Source organism: Prionailurus bengalensis, chromosome B2 (assembly GCF_016509475.1).
Source record: "Prionailurus bengalensis isolate Pbe53 chromosome B2, Fcat_Pben_1.1_paternal_pri, whole genome shotgun sequence".
Lineage (NCBI taxonomy): Eukaryota > Metazoa > Chordata > Mammalia > Carnivora > Felidae > Prionailurus > Prionailurus bengalensis.
Window position 1 is genome coordinate 52063400 of NC_057349.1, and position 10819 is coordinate 52074218.

Here is a 10819-nt window from a genome sequence, read left to right on the forward strand (position 1 = left end):
AATACGATTTGCGGAAAATTGCTATATGAAATCAAACTACTTCATGGCAGTCAGTAGTTTTATTTTGAGGGCAGCATTTTTTAAATTGCTTTACAAAATGATAATCTTATTTTTCTAAGTTTTTAAATTTTAATTCCAGTGTAATTAACACACAACGTTATATTCGTTTTAGGCATACAATATAGTGATTTAGCAATTCTGTACATGATGCAGTGCTCATCATGACAAATGTACTCTTTAATCCCCTTCACCTATTTCACCCATCCCCCCACCCAACTCCTCTCTTGTAATCATCAGTTCTGTGTAGCTAAGAGTCTGTGTCTTGGTTTCTCCCTCTCTTTTTTCTTTACTCACTTGTTTTATTTCTTAAATTCCACAGGTGAGTGAAGTCATACGGTATTTGTCTTTCTCTATTTCACTGACCATTATGCTCTCTAGCCCCTCCCATGTTGCTGCAAATGCCAAGATTTTATTCATCCCTACGGCCGAATAATATTCCATTGTATATATACCACATCTTCTTTATCCATTCATCTCTCCATGGACACTTGGACCACTTCTGTAATTTGGCTATTGTAAAATAATGCTGCTATATACATAGGAGTGAATGTATCCTTTGGAATTAGTGTTTTTGTATTTTTGAGGTAAATAACCAATGATGTGATTACTGGATCATTGGATAGTTCTATTTTTAACTTTTTGAAGAACCTCTATACTATTTTCCACAGTGGCTGCACCAGTTTGCATTCCTACCAAGAGTGCAAGTAGCTTCCCTTTCTCCACATCCTTGCCAACATTTGTTGTTTCTTACATTTTCAATTTGAGCCACTCTGACAGATGTGAGGCGATACCTCATGGAAGGTTTGATTTCCATTTCCCTGATGATTAGTGATGAGCATCTTTTCATGTGTCTCTTGGCCATTTGGATGTCTTCTTTAGAGAAATGCCTGTTCATGTTTTCTGCCAATTTGGGTGTTGAGTTGTATTAGTTCTTTACATATTTTGACTACCAACCTTTTATTGGATTTGTCACTTGGAAATCTCTTCTCCCATTCACTAGGTTTCTTTTTAGTTCTTTTTAACTGTTTCCTTTGCTGTACAGAAGCTTTTTATTTTGATGTAGGATAAACTTAGTTTTTCAAAAAATTCAAATCATACCAAAATAACCACCTAGCTAAGTGCACTGCAAGCACTCCCTCACACGCTCATAAATCCCTTTTACCCCTGGTGACTTCGTGTTAGTTAATGATTTTTTGGCATGTTAGCAGTACTCTCTCCTCAGTAGTGATCCCTGATCACTGTGATTTGGTTACTGATCAGAAGACAGTGCTTTCACCAAATCTCAGGTTATCCAAACATTGAGAACCCACTCAACATTTTTACTCTCTTTATTCACAACACCCGATGCACAAACAAACAAACAAATGGATGTGGAAAAGGAAAATACCATTGGTTTTATTGTGCATAAATAAAATCTTTAAAATGATTTCTAATTTATTTTCCCAAATCTGTAAATGATGATGGCAAAGTGGTGGTGTTATGAGGGGCACTCCACATTCCATTAAGGGAGAGTTGATTCCTTCATACTTTGACCTGTTGGATGGTTTCGTATAGGCTGGATGTATAATACAGAAACACAAGACCTGCTCTGCAGAGAGTGCAAGATATCCATCCACTCAGGGTACAGAATATAGGGGTCAACTCAACTGTTCATCAGAGAATGATGGGTAGGGGACAGTAAGGCTTTCACAACCTAAAGGACCATCTTTTCCAATGACAATGATGCATTTTCAGAGGCAATAGCCTTACAAATTAGAAATGTGCATGTCACAGCCTTTGAACTGTAGTTAGATGGCAGAAGTAAGAGCTATGAGTGAGAATTCTCCACTAGTGTCTGCAGAACTAAGGTTTACTCTATCAGTATACTGCCTCCTGCCTTCTGGCTATATACCTTATCATGTAAAATTTTCTATGTTGCATTTATCTACATATACTTTATTGATTTTATTGGCTTATGAATATGTAGCCTGCCTGCTCAATTTTGAGTGTGAATGGCTTGAACACAAGATCTAGGTGTTCATCATTTCCATAGTCTTAGTTCCTAGTACAAGGTAGCAACTTTTTTTTGTTTAAAAGAATAATCAGACAAGCCAGTGTTCAAATCAATTTAATCATTTTTTCTGACCTCAGCTTAGTTACCTGTAGCGTAAAGATAGTAACATCAAGCTCATTGTGTTGATGAAATGTGTGTGTGTGGGTAGTAGGTGAATTGCCTTGGAATCACGCCAGTCATATTCTCTAAAATGGTAGCTGTCATTTTTGTTAGTGTTGTTATTATTCAGTAATCGTTACTAAATTAGATGGAAAGTAATTGATATATCAACCTTGTTTATATGTAAATTTTAGTAGATTTATATATACTTCAGCTGTTGCTTAATCTGAAAAAGGTAACTAAAGTCAAGAGAGCATAGAGCATAAACAATAAATAGATTTTGATTGAAAATATTATTCTAACTTCAAACTCCGCTCTTTACATTTTCAGTTTAATTTTAGGCCAATATTGATCGTTTCTGTGAGGTGTAATTATTATATTTTTTAGGTCTGTGTTCCCATACAGCTTCAAAATGTCTCAGATGCCCAAAAAGCTTTTTTAACCTACTCATATTCTAATTTAAAGCGATACATATTTTTTGTCTCCAGACGTGTTTCCATTTTTTTTTTTTTTTAACTTTTAGTAAATGTTGACAGTGTGCTTGTGCTGTGGTAATGGAGATGTACTGATTTCGGAGAGAAATGAAGTACCAAGGGAAGCTTGAGAAACTCGAGACTCTTTCCTCCTCCACCATCTATTGTTTGAATGCAGGGGTTCTTCTATTTATGTGAAATGGTCAGTGAAACAGATAGAATAGAATGTGTAGTTCACTGGGACATAGAGACTCAGATTATTTTGTTGATGCAAATTATTTTCCTTATAAATCTGACAACTTTTAAGTCTGCATTATCTTGAAAATACATGATGCATTTACATTTAACTACAGGGAGTAAATATTTTTTAATGTTGGTCCTTCATTAAAAAAAGTTTAAAGGGTTAAAAGGCCTCTGAAAGGAGAGAGAAAAGAGAAGAAAGAGTGGAGGGGGGAGAGGAGAGAAAAAAAAAAGAGCAAGGAGCAAAAAGAGAAGAAGCAGGAAGAGAAGAAAAAAAGATGAAGAGAAAGAGAATAAAAGAGAAGTGGAGCGAAAAGGAGAGGAGATAAGGGAAAGGGAGAAAACTCCCAGTTTGTGATTACAATTGAGATTATTACCCAGAATGCAACTGATCTGAAAGGAATTCATAGTGCTATATTCAATTAGAACTGGACATCTCCTAAATCAATTATATCAAAAACTGTAATTATTCCAAGTACTACTATAAAGAGCAAAAAGTTAAGCTCTTCTTCCAGTGGCACTGGTTTAGAAACTCAAAGGTCATAATTATGAAAGGTATTAACAGTCGAAGTGATATGATTTCCAAGTGATTAAGTTGGTTCACAAACCTCTCAGAACTATAATTCTGTGAAAAAAGGAAAGTGTGAAGAAGTCACAGGCCATAAAGAGCAGATTCCCATCATTGCTAAATGGGTTTTCCTTGCTCATGAGACATGGAGCTTTAAATGAAACACCTGACAGACAAAGACTGGGACACTACATCTACACTTGAATATAAAGGACAGATAGAATCAAGGAAAAAAAAAAAAACTACATTTACAGTATGATGTCAGCTGATCAAATAACAATCACATTAAATGCACTGAGATAAGCTAAGTCATGGTAATTATTTGAACTTGAACACCAGATGATGTCCGGAGTATGGACCCATATTGTAAAAATGCCGGAGGTTATAAACCAATAGAAATATAAATCTGATTAATAACATATTTAAATACAAGTTTATGATCATTTAAAAGCCCTTTTGAGCACATTGCTATATTTGACATTTAACACAGAGAAATTAAACAGAAAAGTGTCATGTTAGCCATTTTTTTTCATAGAATAATGCAATGACTTGAAGGGGTTGAATCAAACAGATCTAAATTAGTGATCCACAGATTAGAATTGGGTCTCCTGAATCTCACATAAAGGCTCTTTTCAATGATGAAGAAGTTGAACCTGTTATAATCATTCTCTGCATACTCTCCATACACAGGGGTCCATTTCCTGGTTCTTGTAGAAGGTGGAGTTTCTATTGGGGTTTTAGCTGTGCCGCTCTATGACTAGTGCCTGTGCAGTGGGATAAAGCCTGAAAACAAGAAATGTAAAACTCACTCGCTTGTCACTGCTTCTCCAAATGTTGACTCCCTCTCACAATCTGCCTGTTTTTATTGTTCAACTACCTAGGTAGTAGATGTTTTGATTTTTTTAACAGATTTTTTGTAGTTGTAATCCACAGGTGGGATAGGACGTGCTGGGTTTACACCAGGATAGCATACTAGAACTCCCCATCATTGATTTAACAGAATAATATCATAATAAAAACATTTAGAAACGTCCAAAAAGACAAGATATGTCAGGTGTCCTCCGCCCTCATTCTTTCAAGGCCATTGCTTCTCTTCTGCATCTGACACTCTTGACTTCACGTTCCTGGAAAATTTTTGTTTTTCCAGGGCTGTCTTCAACAGCTCTGATTTTTGTTTCATTTTGTTTTTATTTTGTCATCTCTTTGTCAGCCTAACCCTTAAAATCCCTTATAAATTGTCTTTTACTCATGCTCTCTTGATGCTAGTTCTATAGTTCCATCACCTCTCTTACTTTTGAAAACTGTTTATATGCTAATGACTCATAAATATGTCTCTCCAACCCAAACCATGTCCTAAGTTTACTCACTCAAGTATCACAATATTGGCTACCCATTAACCCTTGATTGTACCATATTCATCTCAAAATCATCATGTCCAAAATGGAAACCCCACCTCATATGTTCCAAACTCTATAAATGGCACCATAATCTGCTTAATTGTCAAAACTAAAGACCTATAAGTCACGCCACAGTCTCTTCCTGTCACTCCCCATACCCTGACATGCAGTATCCTGTTTTGTGAGTATTTTTCAGTCTGTTTTCTATTCCAATATATCCCTTCTTTCAGTATGTTGTCCAGATGAGTTCAGTAGATGCTTCTCAGGTTTTCCTCATTCCACTCTTTGGCTCTTAAATACATCCTTGAGGTGCCCATCAGTGTCATGCATCTTTCTCAGCCAATATTCTTCAATCACTCCACTTTGCCTGCAAGATGGCATTCAGACTCCCACACGAGTTGTCTTTGTGAGCAAGTTCTCTTCAACTTTAACTCATTAATCTCCTTACCCACATCTAGTTTTAGTCCTTTTCCCTCACTTTGTATTTTCATAATGCTAACCCACATGTATTTTGCTTGACCCATCATGGAGTTTCATGCTACCATGTCTTCATTTGATTAACTCTTACAAATGTTTCAAAGCCTGTTTAAGGTGTCAAACAGAGTTCAGATGCAAGTAGGGTTTAATCATAACCATCAGGATTTAACCAAGCCTAGGTACTAGGGGAAACTGGAAAGTACTAGTGCTAGCTCTATTTCAAAATGCAAAATAAAATTCCAAAGGGTGAGTTTAAGCTGAGGATTCAGAAGGGGTGGGGTTACCCGAAGCAACTAGCACCATACCATTAATCAACAAGGTTTAAGGGATAGTCTATAATATATCTAATGGTATGTCAGCATTTTATGCATCTAAAAATCTCTACTTTGATAAGGTCAAGAAATCTATGCCTTTATGGATGGTCTGTAAGCAATTTTATAGTATTATTGATAATAAATACATAGTAATTCACCTTTTATAAGATTCTGACTTTTCAGATTTTTTCTGTTATGGAAATATATTTGGGTTGTAAAGAGAAGAGTGAATGTAATCTATTTAAAATATTTATTTTATTAAAAATTCAAGTTCTAAACACTTCTCAGAAGGCTCAAAGATGATTTAATTAATTTGAAATTGGTTTTGAACTCATTCAAAGAAACTTTTAAGTTCACATTGTTGTGTATGATAACCTTTACAGCCTCCTACGTCAATATAATTACTTTTACAGTTTAAGGATTATAGCTATTAAACACTAATTTCACAATTTAAACTAATTACTAGCAATACATTGACTGTTTAAAGAATGAGCACAGGTCAATTTCTGTAATATTGTAAAAAAAAAAAACAAAGTGGGGGGGTGATTTTCCTAAGGTCAAATATACATTTGAAAATAGGCATTGCACAAAATTTCACTGGGATTAGAAAATTAAAATGCTATCAAAGTGCTAAGAATAGAATTAATTTCATGACAGCAGAGTAATATAAGACTACTGGTTAAAAAATATATTATGCATTCAATCAGTTATTTATTATACAAACAGTTGTCACACCATTATTATGTGGAAAAATTTAATAGTGTGCTGACAATACAAAGAGAAGTGAGGCTCTCCTGCTTCTAAGGAGCTAGTCAGTGAAACAGGAAAGGAAGCAATTAGAAAGCAATGTGGCAAGTGTTATAATCAAGCTAAGTACAACCCATTTGGGAAACATAAAATAAAGCATGTTGCCTTAAAGCTGTACTCTGGTAGTTTTTGGTTTTTTTTTTTCTGTAGACTAAGTTGTTACTTTTTGCACCTGTATTTATGGCTATTAAAAACATATATATATATATCCTTAATATCATAATATATGTATCCTTAATATCATTATATATGTATATATATATATATCATCCTTAATATCATGATTATCCATTTCATAATATTCATTTCATAATATTCAATTCATTTCATAATATTTTTGAGTAAACATGAACAAGAGTCAATGCCTGTCATAAGAATGAGCCTGTACGATAATTATATAGATACATACATATATATATACATATGTAGTTAACTTAATAAGGATAACTTATAAAAATAAATTTGAGATCCATCATTACTTCTCCTGAACTTTTATAACACATGTGTCTTAAAGAGAATGAGTAACCCAGGAGTAGCAAGTAGGTTTTAGCCATAATTAACTGTTGAAGACTATCTGAAGTTCAATGAGGTAAGAATTCCAGAGATGTCTAGACTCAGTAGGAAAGAATGTGGCTATTGATTATATGTGCTGTGGGCACAGAAAAGGGGAATGTTGGCTCACTGCATGCCATCCCTGGAGTGGGTTAACAACAGAGATACTAAATGATTAGCATTAGAACAAGGAAGACGAGGGAATGTAGCACATTAAAATTAAATGCTGCTAGGAAAATTAGGTGTGAACAGTCATTCACAGATGAGGTACTCTGATAAGACACCTGCTACCAGCTAGAATCAGCTCTCCTGGCTGAGGGAAGGAAAAAATGATTGAGGGACAATGGAAGGGGTCAGTGGAACTCTGCTGCAGACTATCTCCATTTTTCACTCATTTGTGTTCAATTTACAAATCATGAGGAAAAACAAGAGCGTTTGGAATGCATTGTTTTATATTTGGTTGAGGTTGATTTTCAAGAGTCATGCTTGTGGGGAAGGGGGAGTTTTTCACCTGGAAACAACATATTAATGACAATAACTTTTAAGGCGCCAGAGACTTTTGGGCAGCACTAAGCCACAGATAGTGTATTATGTAGTTAAATTCGTACAATTCTTTAAATACTTCCCTGAAAGACAATCACAGATTAAGAGCTTTGAGATACTCAGCTCAGTGAACAACAAAAGTCTTAGCTTGATAGAATAACAATCTAGATTTAATCGCTGATAGAATATTCCTGCTGAATATAAAATCAAATTAACACCAGCAGGTTAAATGGTAGGACTTATTTTTAGAGTAAGTCTTTTCCCTCAGCATAACCTATCAAGCTTGACATTTCCTGTCCCTTTGCTCCTACGTTTTCATCCCCTTGTCTCATGCATTTTTATCTATACAAAATTGAAGCTGACAAGCACATTTCTCCCCCTTGTTTGCTCTCTATAAGTGTGTGTGTGTGTGTGTGTGTGTGTGTGTGTGCGTGTGTGTGTGTGTAGGTAATGTGGAGGCCCTTATAAAATTCAGAAAGGGAATGCATCAAGTCAAATAACAAATGTCCAATGTAAAAATATGATACCCATTTCAAAGCTTTCTTCAAATGTATAGTAATCTGAAACTCAGGAATTTCTTACTGGATCTGAATTCATGACTCACATCCATTTTCATGCTAGCATAGATACCCATCTATTGGTGAAGAATCATTGTGCCTTCTAAGAAGGAAGACATTAAAATGTATATCGTGCGCATATATATATATATACACACACACAAAACAATGCCACATTATATATACAAATATATATACATATGTATATGTACATATGTGTGTATGAGTGTGTGGCCATTCAATTTATATGCAGTATATATAAAATGGAACATTGCTATTGTTATAAATTCATATGTGGCTTACTATATTGGGCAAAAAACCTACCACTTCATTACTTTAATGATTTCTTCCTTAAATAATTTAATACTCTTTGTGGTAGAAATGAGCCCAAATGTCTATTTTTTCAAAACTATATCTTTGAAGAGAAATATAAGACTAGCTCTTCTATCCACTCTAGCAAGGGCGAGGTGAAAGTCACTGATAGCAGAATGTGTGGTAGAAAGCCCAGAGCATTAAGGCAGTGGGAAGATGAGGGCTTGGATTTGTGAATGGCGACAAAAAGGAAGTGGAAGAGACTCTATTGTGACAATATTTGACCAGTTTGGGCTACTGGTTGGGTTTGAAAGGAGATGTAGGTGCAGCATCAAAAGCAAAAACCAACCAACCAACAACAACAACAAAACCCACATCACATAGAGTTCTCCTATTTGAGTAACAAGAAGAAAAGACTTTTACCAGAAATAAGGAAGGATAATTTTGTAGCAGATTACATTTCAATTTAGACATAAACCATAATTGGTCCACTTAAATGTGGTATTCCGTAGAAAGAAACACAGATTTGGACCCATTAACTCTTAAACCTACTGTGTGAGTTATGTGCTATTTTTATATCACGTTTATAGATGAAAAACAGGTATAAACAAGTTGCATGCTCAAGGTAATTCAGTAATCAGTGGAGCCAGCTTCAGAGAGCCTACTTTTAGCCGTTACCTAGAACATCTAATGATTGCACTGTCTTTGCTTATTCAATGGAGAGATTAGGTGATAACGTCACGTCACACCATATTCCCATCATCTTTTATGTGGGCAGAACACAAAGCGTGGTCAGATTTCATAGTGCAAAATGTAGAAAGCTAATTGTATGTTGGTTTCTCTTCTTAGTTTTGCCCATTCAGTGAGTAAAGGAGATGTTCAGTCAATGCCTACTAGTTTTCTTGGTCTCTTTGTTTTGTTGGACTGGGCAATCTGATTTAGGAATTCAAGAACTAGTGCTCACTTTGGCAGCACATATACCAAAACTGGGGCAACACAGAGAAGATTAGCACGGCCCCTGAGCCAAGATGACACTCAGATTCGTGAAGCGTTCCATATTTTTTGTGCTCAATAAATAATTTAAAGCATAAAAAAAGAATGTAAGAAATAAGAGAAACTGGTTTGATGCTCTTTGAACACATAGTTTACTTCGTACTCCAACTTGTGCTAAAAGAAATCGAAGACAGGGTCTTGGTTTTCTGATGCTCAAAAGTAAAGAGGAAAGCATATAGACAAATTTGAAACAGCTGGATGTCATGAACTTGAATCTGGAATACTTAACTCTAAGAAATCTTGAATTTAATTATCAGAGCCACAGTATGCCTGTAATAGATTAAAACAAATAAAGAATGGCATCTTGTTCATTCCTATACTCTAACTTTGGTCTTCTTATCTACTTTTTCTATGGATATGGAATGTAGGTGATTAGGAAAAGAAAGTCCCTTAATCAGAAAATCACAATATCAAAGAAATCAAAATTGTGTCACCACATTTATGAATATATATTGTAGAGTGACTCAACGTACACTATGCAATTTGATCTTCGTAGTCACTCTTTCAAGTAGATACAGAATATTTTTTATCATCTCTATTTTAGAAAGGAAGCATAAGAAACTCAACAAATTTAAGGGACTTACCCAGGTTGACAGAGCTATTAAGTTGGATGTCAACCAAATCGTCTGAATCCAATTCCTATGTTCTTTTGATTCTTAGCGTTTTTAATTAAGATAGGCAGCAACAAAACACCCCCAAATCTCAGCTTACCCCCAAAAGTTTTTCATTCTTGCTTACATGGCCCACATAGTTTCGCAGGGTGTCGTCTACATGGGGACCCTGGCTATAAAGCTTCTGTATCTTGTAGCTACACCATCTGGAACTTGATGTCTCCTGAGTTGCTGAGTCATAGGAAAGAGTACAGAAGGGTCTCACATCAACAATTAAATGCTTCATCATTTCTTCTCGCAGACCATTATCCAAACATAGTCACATGGTAGGAAGTCTCAGCCTTGTGTGAACCCAGAAGGGGAAAAGAATTAGATGTGACTCAGCACTGGAAGTCTTGTGATATGGTGACCTTGGATAACTAATATTCACAGGTAGGAAAATGAGCTTTAAAAACAATAATGAAACAATTTCCCATACCAGGGGTTTCTGCAATTTCTATTTCTATAAATGACAGAATGAAAAAATAATATCCCTTTAAATTAAATCCAAAACACATCATGTATGCTAGCCGCATTTTAAAGTGCCAACAGTCTGAGAGGCAGCCAGCTACAACATTCCTTACACTCTGTGAAAAAAGCAGCCTGTATTGTCCTGATTACTGTCACGTCTTGTTTAGGAACTTAAATCTTAGGGGGATACAAC

At 35.3% G+C, this 10819-nt stretch overlaps 1 non-coding gene across 1 annotated transcript; it reads left to right on the forward strand.

The window, feature by feature from the left end:
• Nucleotides 1-9408: 9408 nt before the first annotated feature.
• Nucleotides 9409-9515, forward strand: LOC122490641. The gene has a single exon (XR_006299186.1). It is a non-coding gene; the product is annotated as a U6 spliceosomal RNA (small nuclear RNA).
• Nucleotides 9516-10819: the final 1304 nt, after the last annotated feature.